This window comes from Aegilops tauschii, chromosome 6, assembly GCF_002575655.3.
Source record: "Aegilops tauschii subsp. strangulata cultivar AL8/78 chromosome 6, Aet v6.0, whole genome shotgun sequence".
NCBI lineage: Eukaryota > Viridiplantae > Streptophyta > Magnoliopsida > Poales > Poaceae > Aegilops > Aegilops tauschii.
In genome coordinates, this window is record NC_053040.3 from 453120392 (window position 1) to 453131308 (window position 10917).

A 10917-nucleotide genomic window follows, 5' to 3' on the forward strand; every position below is an offset into this window, starting at 1 on the left:
CCGAGGCTTGGTATCATTATGTCGTTGGATCAATCGTTACCTTAGTTGCGATTATGATCGCATTTGTTGTTGCATTGAAATGTTTTACATAGTTTCAATGTATGGTTTAATTAGATGCTCTAGAGAGCTATATGTTGTTCAATGAGAACTATGTATGTACTTTGGTTTTAATGTGATGATGAACTTCTATTAATTTGTTCACTTATCTATTCATGATGTTCTGTAATGGTTTTTGACACACTTAATTATATATAATGCACGCAGATGAACCGGCAATGGATGTACGGTGACAGACGCACCTCCGAGTACATTGAGGGCGTGTATAATTTTCTCGCAGTGGCCGAGGCAAACAAGCAGAATTGTTTTATGTGTTGTCCATGCCCTATATGTGGGAATACGAAGTCTTACTCTGACTCGAAAACCCTTCACACCCACCTACTTTATAAGGGTTTCATGCCACACTATAATGTTTGGACCAAGCACGGAGAAAGAGGGGATGGAAGACAGCGAAGAAGAAGAGGATGATGACAACTATGTGCCCCCTGAATATGGTGATGCTGCAATGGGGGAAGCTGAAGATCAAGAGGAACCAGACGATGTGCCCGATGATGATCTTCGCCGAGCCATTGTTGATGCAAAGATACAGTGCGAAAGTGAAAATGAGAAGCTGAAGTTCGGTTCCATGTTAGAGGATCACAAAAAGGGTTGTACCCCAATTGCGAAGATGGCAACACAAAGCTCGGTACCGTACTGTAATTGCTGCAGTGGAAGGCAAAGAATGGTGTACCTGACAAAGGATTTGAGAAGCTACTGAAAATATTGAAGAAGAAGCTTCCAAAGGATAACGAATTGCCCGACAGTACGTACGCAACAAAGAAGGTTGTATGCCCTCTAGGATTGGAGGTGCAGAAGATACATGCATGCCCTAATGACTGCATCATGTACCACAGTGCATACGAGGATTTGAATGCATGCCTGGTATGCGGTACATTACGGTATAAGATCAGACGAGATGACTCTGGTGATGTTGACGGCGAGCGCCCCAGGAAGAGGGTTCCTGCCAAGGTGATGTGGTATGCTCCTATAATACCACGGTTGAAACGTCTGTCCAGAAACAAAGAGCATGCTAAGTTGATGCGATGGCACAGAGAGGACCGTAAGAAAGATCAGAAGTTGAGCTGACGGGTCGCAGTGGAGAAAAATCGAGAGAAGGTACTGGGAGGACTTTGCAGGTAACGCAAGGAATGTATGGTTTGGTTTAAGCGTGGATGGCATTAATCTTTTTGGGGATCAGAGCAGCAATCACAGTACTTGGCCCGTGACTCTATGTATATATAATCTTCCTCCTTGGTTGTGCATGAAGAGGAAGTTCATTATGATGCCAGTTCTCATCCAAGGCCCTAAGCAACCCGGCAACGACATTGATGAGCACAAACAGTGGAATGGAAACGGTGTACGTGTGTGGGATGGAAATGGTGTAGCTAAGGCCATTAGTTGAAGAACTTTTACAGATGTGGAATGGAAACGGTGTACGTGTGTGGGATGAGCACAAACAACAGGAATTTGACCTGCATGCATTGTTGTTTGTAACCAGCAATGATTGGCCTGCTCTCAGTAACCTTTCAGGGCAGACAAACAAGGGATACCACGCATGCACGCACTGTTTAGATGACACGGGAAGTATATACCTGGACAAATGTAGGAAGAATGTGTACCTGGGGCATCGTCGATTTCTTCCGACCAACCATCAATGTCGAAAGAAAGGCAAGCATTTCAAAGGCGAGGCAGATCACCGGAAGAAGGCCGCCATCCGTACTGGTGATCACATACTCGCTATGGTCAATTATTTACAAGTAATCTTTGGAAAGGGTCCCGGCGGACTATCTGTTCCGAATGACGCTGAGGGACGCGCACCCATGTGCAAGAAGAAATCTATATTTTGGGACATACCCTACTGGAGAGACCTAGAGGTCCGCTCTTCAATCGACGTGATGCACGTGACGAAGAATCTTTGCGTGAACCTGCTAGGCTTCTTGGGCGTGTATGGGAAGACAAAAGATACATCGGAGGCACGGGAGGACCAGCAACGTGTGCACGAAAAAGACGGCATGCCTCCAAAGCAGTATGAAGGTCCTGCCAGCTACGCTCTTACCAAAGAAGAGAAGGAAATATTCTTTGAATGCCTGCTCAATGAAGGTCCCGTCTGGCTTCTCATCGAATATAAAAGGAATAATAAATATGCCAAAGAAAAAGTTCCAGAACCTAAAGTCTCATGACTTCCACGTGATTATGACGCAACTGCTTTCGGTTGCATTGAGGGGCTTCTACCAAAAAACATTCGATTAACCATTGTGAAGCTATGTGCATTCCTCAATGCAATCTCTCAGAAGGTGATCGATCCAGAAATCCTACCAAGGTTAAGGACTGATGTGGCGCAATGTCTTGTCAGTTTCGAGCCGGTGTTCCCACCATCCTTCTTCAATATCATGACGCACGTCCTAGTTCATCTAGTCGACGAGATTGTCATTCTGGGCCCTGTATTTCTACACAATATGTTCCCCTTTGAGAGGTTCATGGGAGTCGTAAAGAAATATGTCCGTAACCGCGCTAGGCTAGAAGGAAGCATCTCCATGGGCCATCAAACAGAGGATGTCATTGGGTTTTATGTTGACTTCATTCCTGACCTTAAGAAGATTGGTCTCCCTCAATCGCGGTATGAGGGAAGACTGACAGGAAAAGGCACGCTAGGAGGGGACTCAATAATATGTAGGGACGGGCATTCTTGGTCTCAAGCACACTACACAGTTCTACAGAACTCTACCTTGGTGACCGCGTATGTCGATGAACACAAGAACATTCTGCGCTCTAAACACCCACAGCAGTGTGATGACTGGATTACATGTGAACAAATCAGGACTTTCGGCAGTTGGTTGCAAACATGTCTCAGGGGTGACAACACTGTTTCTGATGAGCTGTACTCGTTGCCCAGGGGACCATCTTCGGCTGTATTGACTTACAAAGGGTACGAGATAAATGGGAATACATTTTACACGATCGCCCAAGATCATAAGAGCACCAACCAAAACAGCGATGTCCGCTTTGATGCAGCAACCAAGAGGGGAAAGGACACATATTATGGTTACATAGTGGACATATGGGAACTTGACTACGGACATGATTTTAAGGTCCCTTTGTTTCAGTGCAAATGGGTCAATCTGATAGGAGGCGGGGTACAGGTAGACCCATAGTACAAAATGACAACAGTGGATCTGAACAATCTTGGGTACACAGATGAACCATTCGTCCTAGCCAATGATGTGGTGCAGGTTTTCTATGTGAAGGACATGTCTACCAAACCGAGAAAAAGAAAAAGATAAGGAAGCGAATACATCATACGATGAGCCAAAGCGCCACATAGCTCTTTCAGGAAAAAGAGACATCGTGGGATTGGAGGGTAAGACAGACATGTCTGAAGATTATGAAAAGTTTCATGAAATTCCTCCCTTCAAAGTCAAGGCTGACCCAAGCACCCTGTTAAACGATGAAGATTATCCATGGTTACGATGCAATAAGCAGTGAAGAAAAAGTGAAGACTTTCTCTCCACAACTATTATGACGATGCCTTTGATCTAGAATATCACTGCAGTTACATGTGAAGAAATGATATGCCTTTTGTAACAGATGAGTTTCCGTATGAAACCCTGGTACTTCGAAAGAGATTGTCCGTTTTGTACACGAAGTGCATCCATTTTTTGCCATAACCCTCTCAACTTTTTAGAACATGCTATGTGGGTGAAATGATGATACCATGCCAACTTTCAACCTTTTCAGAGTTCATTTGTAGTGCTTTTCAATTTCAGGGTCATATAGCTCAAAAAAAAAGTAAATGCATGAAAAAGAACAAATGAAGTCAGAAAGGGATGAAAATTCATGATGTGGCTTTCAATGGTGCATTTTGAACACACAAAAAGTTTGGAGTTCAAATAAGTCCAAAATAATGAAATCCCTTTGTAACAGATGAGTTTTCGTCCGAAACCCTGATACTTCTAAAGGGATTGTCCATTTTGTACACGAAGTGCATCCAGTTTTTGCCGTAACCCTCTCAACTTTTTAGTTCATGCTATGTGGGTGAAATGATGATACCATGGCAACTTTCAACCTTTTCAGAGTTCATTTGTGGTGCTTTTCAATTTCAGGGTCGTATAGCTAAAAAAATCAGTAAATGCATCAAAAATAACAAATGAAGTCAAAAAGGGTTGAAAATTGATGATGTGGCTTTGAATGGTGCATTTTGAACACACAAAAAGTCTGGAGTTCAAATACGTTCAGAAAAATGAAATCCCTTTGTAACAGATGGGTTCTCGTCTGAAACCCTGATACTTCGAAAGAGATTGTCCATTGTACACAAAGTGCATCTAGTTTTTGCCGTAACCCTCTCAACTTTTTAGCTCATGCTATGTGGGTGAAATGATGATACCATGCCAACTTTCAACCTTTTCAGAGTTCATTTGTAGTGCTCTTCAATTTCAGTGTCATATAGGTCAAAAAATCAGTAAATGCATGAAAAATAACAAATGAAGTCAGAAAGGGTTGAAAATTGATGATGTGGCTTTGAATGGTGCATTTTGAACACACAAAAATTCTGGAGTTCAAATAAGTTCAAAAAAATGAATTCCCTTTGTAACAGATGAGTTTTCGTCCGAAATCTTGATACTTCGAAAGAGATTGTTCGTTTTGTACACGAAGTGCATCCAGTTTTTGCCGTAACCCTCTCAACATTTTAGCACATGCTATGTGGGTGAAATGATGATACCATGCCAACTTTCAACCTCTTCAGACTTCATTTGAAGTGCTTTTCAATTTCAAGGTCATTTAGCTCAAAGAATGAACTAACAGCAAAAAGAATGAACTAGAAAACTTTTATGAAACTATAATAGCAAAAATAATGAACTAAAAGAATGAACTAGAAAACTTTAATGAAACTCAAATAGCAAAAAGAATGAACAGAAAACTTTAATGAAACTAAAATTATATAAAATTTATGCAACTAAAATTATCAAAGTGTTTTTTGTTCAAAACATTAATAGCAAAAGAATTTTCATAAAGAATTTTTTGTTTGAAACTTTCATAGCAAACTAAAATAACAAAATCCGTTTTGATTAAAATAGACATTTCAAATAACCTAAAAATTACCAAATTGAATATAATGATATTTAAATAGCAGAAAAAATAATCACTCAAAAATCAATTTTTATAGTAAAGTTATTCACAAACTAGTGATTCACACAAATTTCAAAAAAATCAAATTTAAACTATTCAAGTTGGAAAACTAATGGCACTAACAGAAAGTTTATAATTTTTATTAACTAAAAGCAAAAAGAATCACTGAAAAGCAGTAAGTATTTTGCTGTAAGTAGAAACAAAATAAAATAAATAAAGCAAAAACGAAAACAAAAAAACTGGAAAACAATAGAAAAAATGCCACCTACTGGGGCACCATGGCCTGAATACAACTAGAAACCCAACCATGGGTCAGGATTCAGGCCCGCAACAGGCCCAGTAGGCCCACTTGCAAGGAGTGACAGATTAGACCCGAAAGCCTACAGTTGAGAGGAGCTCGAGAGAGTGGGCACAACAGCGCTTACAAACCACTCTCGAGCTCTCTCAACTAGCGAGCTGGGACTAAACATCCCACCGCACCGCGCCAACGCAAGGCCTTTGGTCCCGGTTGGTAGCACCAACCGGGACGAAAGGGGTGCATTGGTACCGGTTCGTGGCACCAACCGGGACCAATGCCCCCCTTTAGTCCCGGTTGGTGCCACCAACCGGTGTTTCCCGCCCTTTGGGCTACTGAAAAAAAGAGAGGAGAAGAAGAAGGAATAGAGGAGAAGAAGAAAAAATAGAAAAAAATTCTATTTTTTTCTTCTTCTCCTCTCTTTTTGTCTTCTACTATTTTTTCTTCTTCTCCCCTATTCCTTCTTCTTCTCCTGTTTTTTTCTTCTTCCTCCTCTTCTTATTTTTTATCGGGAACGAGGGTGTCGAGGATCGCCGAGCGGTCGAGGGTCGGGAACTAGTGTAGAGGGTCTAGGGTCGCCGAGGGGTTGAGGGTCGAGGTTTCTGGAATTTTTTTTCATAGAAATTAGTGTGATATTTTTGTTCATGATGATCTTGCTCGACGAATGTTCTATGTTAAAACTGATATTAAGTTTGTTCGATGATGATTTTTTTGTTCATAGAAATTTACTAAGTTAAAATGTTCTCGCGTTGGGGGGGGGGGGGAGGAGTCCTCGAAACATATCAAGTGCACTTTACAAATTCTTATTTTTTAGCGGGAACGAGGGTGTCGAGGATCGCCGAGCGGTCGAGGATCCGGAACTAGGGCAGAGGGTTGAGGGTCGCCGAGGGGTCGAGAGTCGAGGGTCGTCGAGGGGTCGAGGGTCGAGGGTCAAGGATCACCGAGGGGTCGAGAGGGGGATGTCGATCAACCCCCTCTCGCTCGACCAACTCTCGAGGACACCCAAACCCTAGAAAAAAACGTTGTCGATCTCCTACCCCCTCCCGCCCCTACCCGACAAACTCTCTCGAGATTTATAAGAGATTTATCAAGAATGCCCCCATTATGGATGTGCATAATTAAGTTGATGCATATTTTTCCTGATCTCATCTACGCTTCTGTATGTGCATGTTCTCTTGTGTCAAAGTATTGAAGAAATCCATGGTTTCATAATTAGCCGGAAGTAACAAGCGCATGACGGTATGAAGCTCTCCAAAATTGTAGTAGCTTAATAGTGCTCCCGGTGTGTATTTTGCCGAACTAGTGCACTAATACAATTTGCCATTGTATTGGGTGTGTTGGGGACACAAGAGATTTCTTGTATTTGGTTGCAGGGTTGTTTGAGAGGGACCATCTTCATCCTACACCCCCACGGATTGATAAACCTTAGGTCATCCACTTGAGGGAAAATTGCTACTGTCCTACAAAACTCTGCGCTTGGAGGCCCAACACGAGTCTTCAAGAATAAAGTTGCGTAGTAGATGTCGGGGGGATGAACCCCGGGCAGGCAATGGAACCCAGATCCTTTTCAAAAACAACGGGGCCTGCAATGCCCCTCAAGCCGGCCCGCGCTTGGCCGGGTTGCTCAACCCGGCCAAGCCCCTCGACCCGGCCAAACTCCTCGACCCGGCTCCGACAGCTGGCACAAGATGGCCGAACCCGGCGCAACAAGACTTCTTCGACAAGCCAGTTCCTCCTTTGGCATATTCCTCAACTTGGCCGTGGGTCAGCTCCCGTCCCATCCCGGCCTTACGATGGGATGAGTCTCCATCCACGGGTGAGCAAGGCAACAGTGCCCCGCTCATACCTCTGGTCAGCCGGGGCGTGGCAACAGTGCCCCACATACCCGCTGATCAGGGCCGGTGTGGCCACAGTGCGTCTGTCGTCACTGCTGACGCCAACAAGCGGCGACCTGACGGAGCACCACTGTAGCAGACTCAACCGGGCCACTCCCTGACGATCGACAAGACGGCGAACAGTGCCCCTAGGCACGCGGGGCATGCACCCGGAGAACCCGGCGGGTCCCAGCACCGGCTTCCCGGACGCTAACAACCCGGCCCCACGGCCTTGTAACATTACCATTGTACCCCTAGGGGGTTGACCTATAAAACCCCCAGGAGCCCTCATGCATACAACATCATCAACACATTACGCGGGCACCAGATCATCTAGACTAGCCACACAGTAGGAGATTGAGCAGCCTAAGCCTTGGCTTGCCTTCCTTCTTCCTCCATACAGCTCGAGGAGCAACTCTGTACTATCGCACATAAACCACACTCGGCAGGACTAGGGGTGTTATCTCTCCGGAGAGCCCCGAACCTGGGTATGTCTTGCGCCCCGCACTCGCTCATGCCGACCTCGCCTCTGGAGCCCACCAGTGCCCTCGAGCCTCCTCCTCTCTTTAGCCATCCCATGGCATCTGCCGTGCACCCACCATGACAGTTGGCGCCATCCGTGGGGCAGGTCGAGGTCTTGGCCGGAAGCATGTTCCAGACGGGGCTCCCCTCCGACTCTGACGAGCCCGTCACACTGGCGGACGACGCCATCGACGCGCTCGCCGCCTCCTTCGTCGCGCTGCGCATATTCGACGCTCCCGCGGCCGATGAGTACCCCAGCGAGGTACTTGACTACTCCGACTCCCCCCTTTCCCTCGACGACAGCGCTCCTGCCGGGGCAATGGACGTGGAGGTTTTCGTCACCGACACCGGCGCTTCTTCCTCGTCTAGTGCGGCGAGGAAAGCCGCTGAAGCTAGGGTTGCAGCGGATCGGGCCGGCTAGCCCAACCCGTTGCGCGCCACGATGCAGAGCCTTCACGTCCCCATCGCCACCGACGTCGATGCTTCCAACATCGCCGAGGCCCGGACTCGGCTCGAGAAGGACCGCCAGCGCCTGCTGGACCTGACCGAGATGCTCGCCGCCACTCAGCATCGCCTGGACTCCGCTTAGCTGGAGCGCATTGCCGCCTACGGCTTCACGCGTGCCGCGGCCGAGCCAAGCCGAGTCGCCGACGTGCGAGCCTGGGGCGGCGCGATCGGCCGCGCCTTCGGCGCCATCCATGCCGTCTACAAGACTCCCATGAAGAACATGCGTGCCGCCCAGGCGGCCACAGTCGGCCTAGATCAGCTCGCCGGCGAAGAGCTGAGAGACCGCCTGAAGCCGGTGAACGACTTCCTCGACGCGGCAAACGCACAACAGGGCCGCCTCAACCAACTCGCCAAGCCGGCGGGATCCGGCTCCGTCCGCGCCAACGGTCCCGAGGACCAGCAGAACACGGCGTCTTCGCCACCAGGCGAGGCGCACTCCGGCTGCACCTGGACCCGGCGCAACCCCGCCCCGACGGCTTCCGGCGGCTTGGGCGACGAGCCGGCCCTGGAAGACCGGCGCCGGCGCGACCCTCCCCTGGAACCCGGCCGACATCCGACTTCGGTCGACCCGGCCGCCCGTGGCGCGGTCGCCAGCCGGCTGGGCCCGCGCGTCATCGACGACACCGACGCCCGCCACCGCCTCGACCAACTCGCCCTCTCCCTGGAAGTGGAGGAAAGCGGCGCCATCGGGCCGGCGTGCTTCGGCCCGCGCATCTGGGATGAGCCCTTTCCTAAAGGGTTCATGCTGCCCCGCGACACCCCCAAGTACAACAGCACCATCAAGCCGGAGGACTGGCTCACCGACTACACCACCGCCATCGGCATCGCGGGCGGCAACCACCGGCTCGTGGTGCACTATGCGCCGCTCATGCTCCAGGAGTCGGCCCGCACATGGTTGAACAGCCTGCCGGTGGGCAGCGTCAACGCGTGGGTCGATTTTGAGCAAGCCTTCGTACGCAACTTCACCTGGACCTACCGGCGACCCGGCTGTCCCAGACAGCTCGCCATGTATGTGTAGGGCCCGACGGAAACCGGCCGCGAGTACCTCGCACGCTGGACCGAGCTCCGGAACAGCTGCGAGGGCGTCCATGAAGTCCAAGCAATCCAGTACTTCGTCAACGGGTGCCGAGATGGCACCCTCCTCAAGCACAAGCTCTTGCGCTACGAGCCGACCACCATGGCCGCGCTCATGGTGACGGCGGACAAGTAAGCCAACGCCAACTCCGCCATGAAGATCCAGGTGGCACTGGACGAAGCCGGCAAGGCGAAGCCGGTTCCCCCTCCGAAGCCGGCCGACGATGGAAGCCGGCAGCGGCACAACCAGCAGAACAACAAGCGCAAGGTGCTACCTCTTGAGCACTGAGTTGGTTTTCCCTTGAAGAGGGAAGGGTGATGCAGTAAAGTAGCGTAAGTATTTCCCTCAGTTTTTGAGAACCAAGGTATCAATCCAGTAGGAGGCCACGCACGAGTCCCTCGCACCTACACAAACAAATAAAAACCTCGCAACCAACGCAATAAAGGGGTTGTCAATCCCTTCACAGTCACTTACGAAAGTGAGATCTGATAGATATGATAAGATAACATCTTTGGTATTTTTATAATAAAGATGCAAAGTAAAATAAAAGGCAATAAAAATAGCTAAGTGTTGGCAGATTAATATGATGGAAAATAGACCCGGGGGCCATAGGTTTCACTAGTGGCTTCTCTCAAGAGCATAAGTATTACGGTGGGTGAACAAATTACTGTTGAGCAATTGATAGAATTGAGCATAGTTATGAGAATATCTAGGTATGATCATGTATATAGGCATCACGTCCGTGACAAGTAGACCGACTCCTGCCTGCATCTACTACTATTACTCCACACATCGACCGCTATCCAGCATGCATCTAGAGTATTAAGGTCAAAAGAACAGAGTAACGCTTTAAGTAAGATGACATGATGTAGAGGGATAAACTCATGCAATATGATATAAACCCCATCTTGTTATACTCGATGGCAACAATACAATACGTGCCTTGCTGCCCCTGCTGTCACTGGGAAAGGACACCGCAAGATTGAACCCAAAGCTAAGCACTTCTCCCATTGCAAGAAAGATCAATCTAGTAGGCCAAACCAAACTGATAATTCGAAGAGACTTGCAAAGATAACCAATCATACATAAAAGAATTCAGAGGAGATTCAAATATTGTTCATAGATAAACTTGATCATAAACCCACAATTCATCGGTCTCAACAAACACCGCAAAAGAAGATTACATCGAATAGATCTCCATGAGAATCATGGAGAACTTTGTATTGAGATCCAAAAAGAGAGAAGAAGCCATCTAGCTAATAACTATGGACCCAAAGGTATGAGGTAAAATACTCACACATCATCGGAGAGGCTATGGTGTTGATGTAGAAGTCCTCTGTGATCAATGCCCCCTCCGGCAGGACGCCGGAAAAGGCCCCAAGATGGGATCTCACGGGTACAGAAGGTTGCGGAGGTGGAATTAG